Genomic DNA, 12,736 nt, shown 5'->3' with positions numbered 1-12,736 from the left:
TGCTTCCCCTGTTTCTGACTCTATTTTTTATTCGGGTGGTGATTCTGGATCTTCGCGTCCTGATGACGTCCAAGATTCGTCGCTAGTGGATTCACTCGGAAATGGATCTCCCGTGGTGAACCCTGATCTGGTGGTCACAGTAGAGACTGTATCCTTACCCCGCCAATCAAACTGGCCGTGTTTCCACCCAGATGAGTTGCTCCAGTAGGTAGATCTTGAGCCTCTGCTCATAAACTGCAAACAAAAGAGAAAGAAAACAAATCAAAACTATTTACACCACAGACTCTGAACACTAACACTAAGCACGCCATCCATCCCCGGCAACGGCGCCATTTGAAGTGGGGTGTAATCGCTCGACTCTAATGTCGAATGACTAGACTCAGGAGTAAGCGAGTGTGCACATATGAGAATTAATGCAAAGCTCGGTCCAGACACAACGCTCCTTAAATCCGCTGGATCACTGGGTCCAGGAACTCTAGAGAACTACAGTGTTTTTGTCGTTGGACACACTCGACTCCTCTTCAAAAATAAATCCCTCAACCCGAATACTATGAATTAGTATACGGAAGTGGGGTCGATCCCACAGAGATGGATTCGCAAAGTAGTGCTAAGAGACTATGGAAACGAACGGCTGCTGCCACACAAAGGGGTTGAGATTTAAACTACCACTAGATCTAGGCAAGAAATGTAAACGCTAGACCTAGGACACAGAAAACTTACTGGAGTCAAACATCAATACCGACAGACCCAATTACCCCCTAGACTAAGTAAACGACTACCTAATCTAGCTAAACAGTAAGCAACTAACAGTGGGGACCATATTTCGAAAAATAGCAAGTACGGTAAAAAGCTGCAGATAACCAACCCATGCTCCAGCTAACTACGACATGCACCTTCGCAACTAAACTAAACTCGCAGATGAAGAAAACATAACACACTCCTAAATTCAAACAGAATATAAAGATTTGGACTCCGGAAACTTGCTATGAATCGGAAATACATCAGATCTACGTAAACTAGGCGAAACGAAATGAAAACACGTAAGCTAGGCATAAAATTAAAACACTCCTGCTCAGAATTACTTCAGAAGCTTAATCCACTCCGGATCCAAGCCATCCGAACTCAACAACCAACAAAATCAACTCCATAACTCCGATTCTCACAGATCTGCTCCGATCAACTCCAGATTCCACAATCACAAACAACTCCACAACATCAGCAAAACAAAACCCCGATTCATCCACAAACAAACTCCATTCTTCCATATCTCACCATTAACCTGCAATAATCCAGAAAATAACCACGAAAACAACCAACTCCAACAATCCAACTCCAGAATTCAAGTAAACACAATCAATCATCAAAAGTCATCACGATCTACGTAAGCGAAAACGAAACTTGCATAAAAGTAGAGAAATATCCAGAAACAAAAGAGGACCGAGCTTCGAACAGCGAAGCTCGGCGAATTCAGCAGAAACAAAAAGAAAACAGAAATAAATTGTTTCTTCGCCCCAGAGAAGGACGGTGTTACAACCCACAAGCACTATCGGAAAGCTAAATGTGAACCCCAGCGCGAACCCGAGATCCTCCGCGAATTAGAACCAAGTATGTGAAATGTGAACTGAGCAACAGGCTGTTCGTGAGGCCTCCACCGAAAAGGTCCCTCCAGCTTGCATGCTTCTTCCTTTTATAGATGCGGACATAGCCTTCTAGAGTCTTCGTAGAAATCTCTATTCTACCCTTCAACTCCGAGGCTTCCTCCGTCAAGCAATTTCTTTCATAATGTCCGCTCTTTCGCCAGTTTCCTAGGACTATGCAAGCGTCCTCTTCTTTTCCTGGATCTAGCGAAAACCTTCACACACCTGGCTTAAAACATGCGTTAGACCCAGTAATTTCACGAAATAAAACCCCTAGACCGATGCATGAAATTAGCCTTATCAAAGATCCACAAGAGGAACTCGAAACAAGGTTTTATTATTCGGAACCTAGTTAGTTGGAGTTTAATTACTCTATGAATAATAAATAAGAGTTTCTTGCTAAGTCCACTCTTGGAGATTAAAATATGTTAATTAATTAAGTCCATAGCAGACAATAATTAATTAATGGATGTTTCTATCTTAAGCGCGGGAAATAAATTAAATGCAATTAAAGGAAACCCGGAATACTTGTAATTTCGGATTTGGAAGGCAGTGCAATATTACTTCTGTAGTGGCTACTTGTAATATTCCAATATAAGCTTATATTAAATTGTGGGTTCAATTTAATTAGTAAAAAGCTAATTGGGTGAGGCCTGATCCTAATTCTTCCTTAGATCCCTGACTGGGCCCAATATGTGACTTATATAAATAGGAGAATAAAGGAGACAGAAAATACACTTTTTTTCTATCAAAATTTTTGTCCCCCTCTAGAGAGAGAGAGTTCGAAATTTGTGCTTCCTCCGTGAGCAGTTTCTGTCTTCGTTATTCAAGTCCTAGTACGTTGGTGAGATTTGCCCACACAAATATCAGTGTATAGTCCGGGACACCAGTCAGAAGGTTCGAGGTCGAGTACTGAAGATCTTCACGTGGAGAAGACGCAAGCTATCTTCGATTCTTGATCGAATCAACGAGGTAATTTGGCTAACTCCGTAGTATGCATGTTTTAGGGATTTTATATTCTAAAGCATGATTTTAAGAGCATGATACATGTGATAATTACGCGAATAGAATTTGTCTAAATAATCAGCTAAATAGATCAAATTTATGTGATCGGTAATTCTTGCACGCTTCCGCTGCCAACCCCTTCAAATGCATCTCCAAGTCTCTTACTCCAGTCCTTCCTTGACGGATTCACCGTTTTCTCCAATATCGCCTTTTATCTCCCTGTTGGAGATCTCGGCCTGTCCATTAGACTGAGGATGATATAGGGTAGAAAGCCTGTGGTGGACCTCATATTTCCTCATCAGAGCTTCTATTGTTCTATTACATAAGTGCGTCCCTTGGTCAGAAATAATCGCACGCGGCACTCCGTACCTGTTGAAAATGTTGGCTCTAAGGAACTTGGCCACCTCTTTGGCTTTACATGAAGTGGTAGCCTTTGCTTCTATCCATTTCGAAACATAATCTACAACCACAAGGATATAATTATTCTCATATGAAGATGGAAATGGACCCATGAAGTCCATCCCCCAGACGTCGAAAATCTCGCAGACAATCACTGGGAATTGCGGCATTTCATCTCGCTTAGAAATTCCTCCCGTTTGCTGGCACCTTTCACAGTTCTGACAGAATTCAAAAGCGTCCTTGTGTAGCGAATGCCAATAAAATCCATTGTCTAGGACTTTCCTCGCAGTCTTCCTTGGTCCAAAATGACCTCCACACGCCAATGCATGGAAATGATTAAGCATGTCTCTATGTTCCTATTCGGGGATACATCTCTGAATTACCTGATCAGCTCTCATTCTCCACAAGTAAGGGTCGTCCCAGTAGTAATACTTGGCCTCGCTCTTGAGCTTCATCTTCTGGGCCCGGGAGATTTCATGTGAACTGGGCACCTCTCCTGTGACTAAGTAATTTGCCAGGTCCGCGAACCATGGTTCAGCATTCAATTGACATTTTCCTCTCTCAGTATCTCTTGGACCTGTTATCGCCATTATCGCTTCCCAGCTGATAGGCCTAGGAAATTTCCCTATGTAGTACAAATGCACCTCAGGGAATGCATCAGGTATAGCTTCGTCTGTTTTCCCCTGGAAAATCCTACTCAGATGGTCAGCCACTTTATTTTCTGTACCCTTCTTGTCTCTGACTTCCCAATCAAATTCCTGCAAAAGTAACACCCAACGGATCAACCTCGGCTTAGGTTCTTTCTTCGCCAGCAAGTACTTGATAGCCGCGTGGTCCGTGAAGACTATCACTCTCGACCCCAGCAAATATGGGCGAAATTTCTCAAATGAGTACACCGCTGCCAGCATTTCCTTCTCCGTTGTGTCATAGTTCTTCTGGGCCTGGTTGAGTGTCTTCGAGGCATAGAAAATCACGTAACTTTTACCATCGATTCTTTGACCTAGTACCGCCCCCACTGCGTAGTCGCTTGCATCACACATTATTTCAAACGGTAGACTCCAGTCAGGTACTCTGATAATAGGGGCAGATACTAATTTATCTTTCAGTAGTTGAAAAGCCTCCTTACACTCCTCGTCGAAAACGAAATCAACATCATTATGCAACAAATGGGTGAGCGGCTGAGCAATCTTCGCAAAATCCTTTATGAATCTTCTGTAAAACCCCGCATGCCCTAGGAATCCCCTAACTTCTTTCTGATTCGTAGGGTAAGGCAATTTCGAAATCACATCGACCTTTGCTGGGTCCACCTGTATGCCCTTCTCTGAGACTACATGCCCCAGGACGATTCCCTTGGGCACCATGAAGAGACATTTTTCAAAGTTGAGGACTAAATTCTTCTCCCGACATCTCCTCAATACTACGTCCAAACTTGCTAAACAGGAATCGAAATAGTTCCCATATACGGTGAAATCATCCATGAAAATCTTGATGCAATCCTCCAGCAGATCCGAGAAAATACTCATCATGCACCGTTGAAAAGTGTCTGGCACATTGCACAGCCCAAACGGCATCCTTCTATAAGCGTACGTGCCAAAAGGGCAAGTAAAACTAGTCTTCTCTTGATCTTCGGGATCTACATAGATCTGGAAGTATCCACTATATCCGTCAAGGAAACAAAAATATTATTTTCCAGTCAACCTCTCTAGCATCTTATCAATGAAAGGTAATGGAAAATGATCTTTCTTGGTTGCTTCATTTAGTTTCCTATAATCGATGCACATCCTCCACCCAGTGACAAGTCGAGTGGGCACCAATTCATTCTTATCATTCTTAACTACCTGTATCCCTGACTTTTTAGGTACCATATGAACCGGGCTGACCCATTCACTATCTGGGATAGAGTAAATGATACCCAGCGAAAGCAGTTTCAAAACTTCCTTCAGAACTTCCTCTCTCATGTTCGGATTCAGCTTATGTTGGGGGTCTCTACAGGCTTTTGCACCTTCCTCCAGCCTAATGTGGTGCATGCAAAAGATCAGGACTGATTCCTACTAGGTCTGAGAGAGTCCATCCTATCGCCTTCTTATTCTTTCTGATTACCTCAAGCAACTCGTTTTCCTGTTCCTCGGTCAAGTTGCTGTTGACGATGACCGAAAAGGTCTCATTCTCTTCTAGATAGGCATACTTGAGTCCTAGTGGAAGCGTCTTCAATTCTTTCTTGGGAGTGCTTGTTTCCTGGGGCAAGGGACCATTTCCTTCATCAGTTTTCATTCCCTTCCCAGACCTGGGAGAATTTTCCATACTAGCCACATGAGCTGATCCTCTTGACCTAGCTGACTTTGGATTCGTCCAGAACTCCGAAATAGCTTCGGCCAACTCTTCATCCGATAATTCCCTTGTGTGCATTGCCTCGCACCATCCAGCTACCTCTCTGTCAATAGAGTGACTTAATTCTGAATTAACCACCTGCTCCTGCATCAGCTCAGTCTCAAGATATTCCTAGACCAGGGGGTTAATAACATCGATAGCATGCAAATTTTCAACATCTAGCGGTTTCCTCAGTGCCTCATCTATGCTAAACGTATATTTCTCCCCATTATAGTCCAGGCATATGGTCTCATCAAAAATATCAATTATGGTCTTAGCGGTACGGAGGAAAGGTCTTCCTAGAAGCACGCCGCTAGACTCAGCAGAATCATTATCACTCATTTTAATAACATGAAAATCGGCCGGATATAGAAAATCATGCACTTTGACGACAACATTTTCTAAAACTCCTTCCGGACAAATGCACGACCTATCCGCCAGTTGGATTACCACCTTTGTATCTACCATCCCTACTCCTACCAGCTTTTTGTAAATGGAAAGCGGTAAAACATTTATCGATGCCCCTAGATTACACATGGCATGCTCAATTTTTACATCACCGATGGAAATAGGTAAGGTAAACATACCTGGATCAGTGCATTTCGAGGGCATTCTTCGCTTTTGGATCACTGCCGACACATTCTCTCCAATCAGAATCTTCCTGCTGGGTCTGGTCTTACCAGCTATGAATTCCTTGATGAACTTACTGAATATCGGCAATTTCAAAGCTTGCAGAAATGGTAAGTTGATCTCCAATTTCCCAAAAATGTCCATAAAATCCACAGGCTCATCCCTCTTTTTCTTAGCCTCTCCTCGGTGCGGGAACGGTTTCACTTGTTTCGCTGCACCCGTAGAATCTCCAGCTGAAAGTTTGCATGTTTCCTTCTTTGCTAATTCATTCTCTACTCATGGCTTTGGGTCTAGGAAAAATGGTTCAGCCATACTTGGTAAAGGTCTCCCCAGATCACTTGCCTGAAGGTCATCTCTATTCCTAGAACCCTCTGCTTCCGAATTCTTGGACTTAGGAATTAGATCCTTCTTTTCATTGCCTTTCACGGAAGGCATTTCTTCCTCCTTCCTCATCGCTGGACCGTCATAACCTCGCCCAGATCTTAAAGTAATTTTACTGATGTTAGCTCTGTCTGGTGGCCATACTGAGGCTCCATAACTTCTGATTTCAACAGATCTGCCCCGATCAACACAAGCTTCCAATAATTCCACTCAAACTCAGTAAACCAACGCAAAATTCAAAGATCCAACTCAGCAACGACATCAAACTACAAATAATTTGCATCCATAATCGAAATCAACAGCAGCTCAAATACGAAAAAGAGAAATTTCATAAACCAACGAAAATTCAACAGAAACAAGGCCGAGCTTCGAACAACGAAGCTCGGTGAAATTCACGATAGCAAATTAAAACGAAAGCAATTAAATTGTATCTTCGTCCTCCACAAGGACGATGTTACCCAACTACTGACTACCGGTGAAATGAACCGAATCCCTACAAATTCCCGAACATTCCCCCTCCCCCTCCACCCCAAGTGTGTAAAAGTGAGTGAGCTACGAGCTATAATCTGGTCACAAGTCCTCCACCGAGTCCCCCTTTTTCAGATTACATGCTCTCCTCTTTATATAGGCGCGGAGTTGATCTTCTAGAAGCCTTCGTAGAAATCTCCATTCTACCCTTCAGCTTCGTTGTCTCCTCCGTCTAGTCATTTTCTCCAAATTGCTCACTTATTCGCCAGTTTCCTCGGACCATGCAAATGTACTCTTCTTTTCCTGGACCAGGCGAAAACCTTCTACACACCTGGCTTAAAACATGTGTTAGACCCAACAAATGCACGAATTTAACCTTTTAACCAATGCACGAAATTAGCCTTATCAGCCACTCAAGAATGTGGCCATCTTGAGTTGGACGGAGGTAGTATATCATTAGAGGTCTCAATACAAAGACTTAGTTGCATCTTGGTTTTGACATTAACACACCTCTAAAACCTCCTAAAATTTTGTGCTACTCAAGAATGTGGACATTTTGAGTGAGACGGATGGAGTAGTTAAAATTGTATAGTGCATGATCCATAAATGATAACGTAAAAGAGAATGAAAAAAAAATCATATTATTTTTATGAGACTAATGAAAAAGAAAATATAGCATATTTCTATAAAAATGGATGTGTGTATATATCTTTCCTTTCATATTATCTTTTCCTTCATGAATCATCATTCATAATACTTAATGTACCATAATATTTGGATTACAGTTCAATCAATTTCATCTTATGGTTTTAATATTTGCAGTACTAAAAATGCATAAAGAATATAATTATAGTAGCACTCCATAAAATATACTCCCTCTGTCAATGAAATATTATCCAAGTTTAACTTAGCACGAGTTTTCAAAAATATAAAGAAAAGTGAGTTGAAAATGTTAGTGGAATGAGAGATCCACATTTATATATTAGTTTTATAATAAAAAGGTGAGGACTATTTACCAAAAATAGAAAGGAAAAAAAAAGCAAAGTGGATAACATTTCAGGGATTGACTAAAATAGAAAAACTGGTCAACAATTCATGGACGAAGGGAGTAATATATTATATTTGCATTAAAGTTTGATCAACATAGCATCGTATGCATTAATTATTGCATCATAAAGAATATGTGAATTAAATAATGATTTTGGTATTAAATTCTAGGATTTACAGGCTCAATTTTGCAATCTCCCTTATTTAATTTCTTTGAATTTACTCCCTTCGTTTCTTAAATTTTGTCACACTTTGACTAGGTACAAATTTTAAGAAATGTAATAGAAAGTGAATTGAAAAAGTTAATGGAGAGTGGGTCCTACTTTTATATATTTGTTTCATAATAAAATGTTTTTTTTCTAAACCCTAAACCCTAAAGTGAATTGAAAAAGTTAATGGAGAGTGAGTCCTACTTTTATATATTGTTTCATAATAAAATGTGAGTGGGAATGGGTTAGTGAAATATTAGGTCCACTACCTAAAATGGTAAAAAGTGAAATGTGACAAATTTTGTGAGACGGACAAAAATGGAAGAATGTGACAAAATTTAAGGGATGGAAGGAGTATTTGTTTTATCAAGTTTATGAAATTTAAAAGAGAGTGGAAGGACATTATATACACTTTGGTCCTAATTAAATGTCTCACTTTACTCATTTCCTTATTTGTACGACTATCAATAAATGTCTTATTTCACTTTAACAATTTTTCGTAAGTGGACCTCACATTCTACTATCTAATTTTATGCACAATTACTACCTCCGTCCTTGAAAAATAGAAACTTTTAAAGTGATACAAGCTTTAATATATAATTGGTGAAGTATTAGAGAAGAATTGGCAAGGTAAGAGATTAGAGAGAAATGAGTAAAGTGAGAAAGATAAAGAAAAAAAGGTAGTGGAAGTGGTGGTGGATTCCACTTCCTTAAATAGTATTCCCTCCTTTCCAAAGAAGATGGCACACTTGGGAGATGACACGAGATTTTAAGAGATGTTTTCTGTGTTAAGTTGTGAGAGAAAATATAATTTTATAATTGATGTGAGAGAAACTTTTTTCAAAAGAGGAAATGTGACATCTTTTGTGGGACAAACTAAAAATAAAAGTATGACATTTACTATGGGACGGAGGGAGTATAAAATATAAAAGGTTCCTATTTTTAAAGGATAAATTAAAATGAAAATAGTTTTTATATTTTAGGAATAGAGGTATTATTAGAAGACTAAAGTCCCAAAATGGTCTTTAACATATTGCGTTTTTTTATTTTGGTCCAAACATTATCTTTTGAATTTTTCGGTCCCTCACATTTGAAATCGGATCACATTTGGTCCATTTTGGACGGTTCCGTCAAATTTTTGACGGTTTTAATTACCGGATCACAAATCTGTCACTAATCCGTCACTAATTGGGAGAATCTAATCCGTCTCTAATCCGTCACTAATTAGGAGAAACTTCGGCAAATTTTTGACGGAGTTCATCGTTCTCCACCACGGAGCGCCGGCGGGGCCTTCCCACCGTGCGTGGCTCTTCGTCTTCGTCCCCTTCTTCATCTTCACCTTCGCCTTCACCCTCTCACCTTCGGATTAGTGACGGATTTGTGACGAATTTGTGATGGATCAGTTTCTCTCAGTTAGTGACGAATTAGTGACGAATTTGTGACCCGGTAATTAAAACCGTCAAAAATTTGACGGAACCGTCCAAAATGGACCAAATGTGATCCGATTTCAAATGTGAGGGACCGAATAATTCAAAAGATAATGTTTTGGACCAAAATCAAAAAAATGGAATATGTTAAGGACCATTTTGGTACTTTAGTCTTATTAGAAATTAATATAGAAAAGTGTGGCTCACACCTCAATCTTTCCCATTCTTTCCCCGGACACTTTTTTTTAAATCAAATAACTTCTTAAAACTTGTACTCCCTCTGTTTCTCTTTAGTTGAGTCATTTTTTTCCATTTGGGGAAATTCCCTTATAATTGAGTAATTTCCCTATATAATAACTTTTTTCTCTTTGTTACTTTACTCTCTCTTACTTTATTTTCTATACTTTATTCACTTTCTATTTTATTGTCTCTACTTTTTTCCCTCTCTTACTTTTTTATCTATTTATTTAACACATTCAACATTCATTTCTTAAACTGGAGAGAGTACTCTCTCCACTATGAAGAAATGGAGAGAGTACCCATGGGACATTAATTGGGGACTGATAGAAGTATATAGTAAAAATAGCCATATATGAGAAACAATAATGTATAAAAATGTACCAATTTCCCAACGGCTCTAAATGTAAAAAGGTCAAGAATATAAAACGAGATAATGAAAGTTCAAAATGAAAAAATGAAAATCTTTGCACAAAAGAATAGTTGAAAAGTAAGATCACCGATTTATTGGTGATCAACAACGACATTGTGAGAGCAGAGGCGCTGAATTTTGGCCACGACCCGGGGCATGGTGGGGCGATTATCCGGGTGGGTAGCCGTGCAATCAAGCCCAAGCTGCAGCAGCTCTACCATATCCTCCACCTCCTCACTCTCATACTCATACCTAACTACCTCCATCTCCAACACCTTAGTCCTCCACTCTTGCTGTAGCATAGACTTCACCCGCCCGGCTAGGTCAACGCCTTCCTCGTCAATCCCCGGCGCCTCCCCCGTCACTAACTCCAACACAAATATCCCGAAACTATACACATCAGCCTTCTGCGACACATTCTCGGGGTCGGTCGCCTCTGGTGCCCGGTACCCGAGGTTGGGGGTGGCGCTACACCCGAGGTGAACAAGGCCGGATTCAGAGACACGAGCCTCGTATGAATCCGTGAGGAGGATGTTGGACGACTTGATGTTGCCATGAGACGCGGATGGCCCCTGCGCGTGGATGTACGAGATCCCTCGAGAAACGCCTAGCGCGAGTTTTCCAGGCCAACGCCGTACGAAATACGCCACCGTGTAAGACCGCTGACAAGCTCCCCATGGGCAAGAAATCGTAGATGACAAGCTTGTGGTCTCGATTGCAGTAATAAGCCCCCAGAGGGACGATATTCGGATGATCCATTCTCACAATCTCTTTCATCTTCGCCGTGAACTGCTTCTCCCCCATGTTCACGTGGAGTCTCAGCTTCTTCACCGCCACCGTAGGACCCAGATCCGTCTCCGGATCCGGGTCCACCTTGTACGTGGGCCCAAACGTCCCATTCCCCAAAACCTCTGCAGATGCTCCCAACAATTTCTCCACATCGAAATTCCAGGCCTTTTTCCCTAACATGACTAATCCTTTTTCTTTCCCTTTACGGCTTCTGCGAATGATTCTACATAGATAGCAAATTAGCAATGAGATCAGGCACAGACAGACGATGCACCCGATTGCGATGCAAAAAATGAGCATGCTCTCTGGTAACTCATCAGCGCAGGAATCGAGCGGGGTGCTGCAGAGAGAGTTTCCCGCGAATGAGGCTTTGGGAAACCTAGAGAGGCGGCGCGGGATCCGGCCGGTGAGATTGTTATTGGAAACATCGAATTGGACCAATGCGGGCAATCTGAGGCTGGGAATAGAGCCAGAGAAACTGTTGTGTTCCAAATACAGAGTGCCCAATCGCGTCAAATTGTTGAACGACGGTGGAATCGGGCCAGAGAAATTGTTGTGCGCCAAATTGAGGCGCACGAGGGATTTGGCGCGAATGAGAGAGCCGGGAAGTGCGGCGGTGAGGGAATTGTGCTGGAGGTAGAGATTGCGGAGGGAGGAGAAGACGTCGGGAGGGAGGGGCCCGGAGAGGGAGTTGTGGCGGAGGCTGAGGGTGTGGAGATTGGTGAGATTGGAGATGGTGTTGGGAGGAAGGCGGCCGGAGAGCCCAGTCGCGGGGAGGTGGAGCTCGATGACGGAAGACTTGTCGGGAGAGCAGACGACGCCTGGCCAGGAGCAGGGAGTGGGGGAGGAGAGGTTCCAGAGGAGGACGCGTCCGCCCACTGCGGCGCGGAGAGCTACGAGAGAGGCTCTGTCGGAGGCGATGTCCGGCGTGACACTGGGGAGGAGGAGGAGGAGGGAGATGAAAAGGTGGTGGAAATTGAAAAGGGCCATTTTTTTGCAGAATTTGTGTTGTGTTTTTGGAAGATTGAGAAGAGTGGATCAAGTTCTAAGGAGTTTGATATTTTCTGTGGTTTTCTACATATTTGAAAACGTAGAATCTGATTTTTGTCACGGATTAATGCAATTAAAGAGGGATTTGTGAAATCCAAATATTCATCATTTTTTCATCAATTGTGTTGTCTGGTTACAGCTCATTTAATTCTATATATCTTCCCTTACCATAGCTTAATCTTTATTCGTTTAATTATCATACAAATTATATTTATTTTAAATTTATAATTTTTACTACAGAATATTTTTTCATTAAATTATTCTCCTATAATTAAGAATAGAATTTGTGATTAAAAAATAAAGGTAACACTCTATCACGACCGCACTTTGCTAAGGATAGCGAAGGCAGGTAAACCTCGACTAATGAGAGGGATGAAAGAAACGGCGGAAGAAAGGGGTAGAAACTTGAGAAACTTGCCCAAAGGCCAAATCGACTAACATCATGGAATAGAAGCCAAGTACTTGGTTACATAGTCTTTGAAACATAAATAACATCTCACCAAAATGAATCAGAGTTCGATGGTAAGATTCTACGATTCTCACTTAACAAAACGCAGCGGAATGAGTCTTTGTTAAACGACTTCGTGTATGAAGACACGAGCATTGGAGGATCCACTTGGTTATTTAATACTCATCGACTCTGATCATCATTTCCCCGTCTTGACGTTCAACCTGTAC

General features: G+C 41.5%; 1 pseudogene; it reads right to left on the bottom strand.

Annotated features, from left to right (window-relative positions):
- Window positions 1-10,311: 10,311 nt before the first annotated feature.
- On the bottom strand, window positions 10,312-11,998 carry LOC121764269 (annotated as a pseudogene).
- Window positions 11,999-12,736: the final 738 nt, after the last annotated feature.

This window comes from Salvia splendens, chromosome 14 (genome assembly GCF_004379255.2).
Source record: "Salvia splendens isolate huo1 chromosome 14, SspV2, whole genome shotgun sequence".
Lineage (NCBI taxonomy): Eukaryota > Viridiplantae > Streptophyta > Magnoliopsida > Lamiales > Lamiaceae > Salvia > Salvia splendens.
Note: the sequence above shows the minus strand (reverse complement) of the source record. Positions and strands in the feature narration are given on the sequence as shown.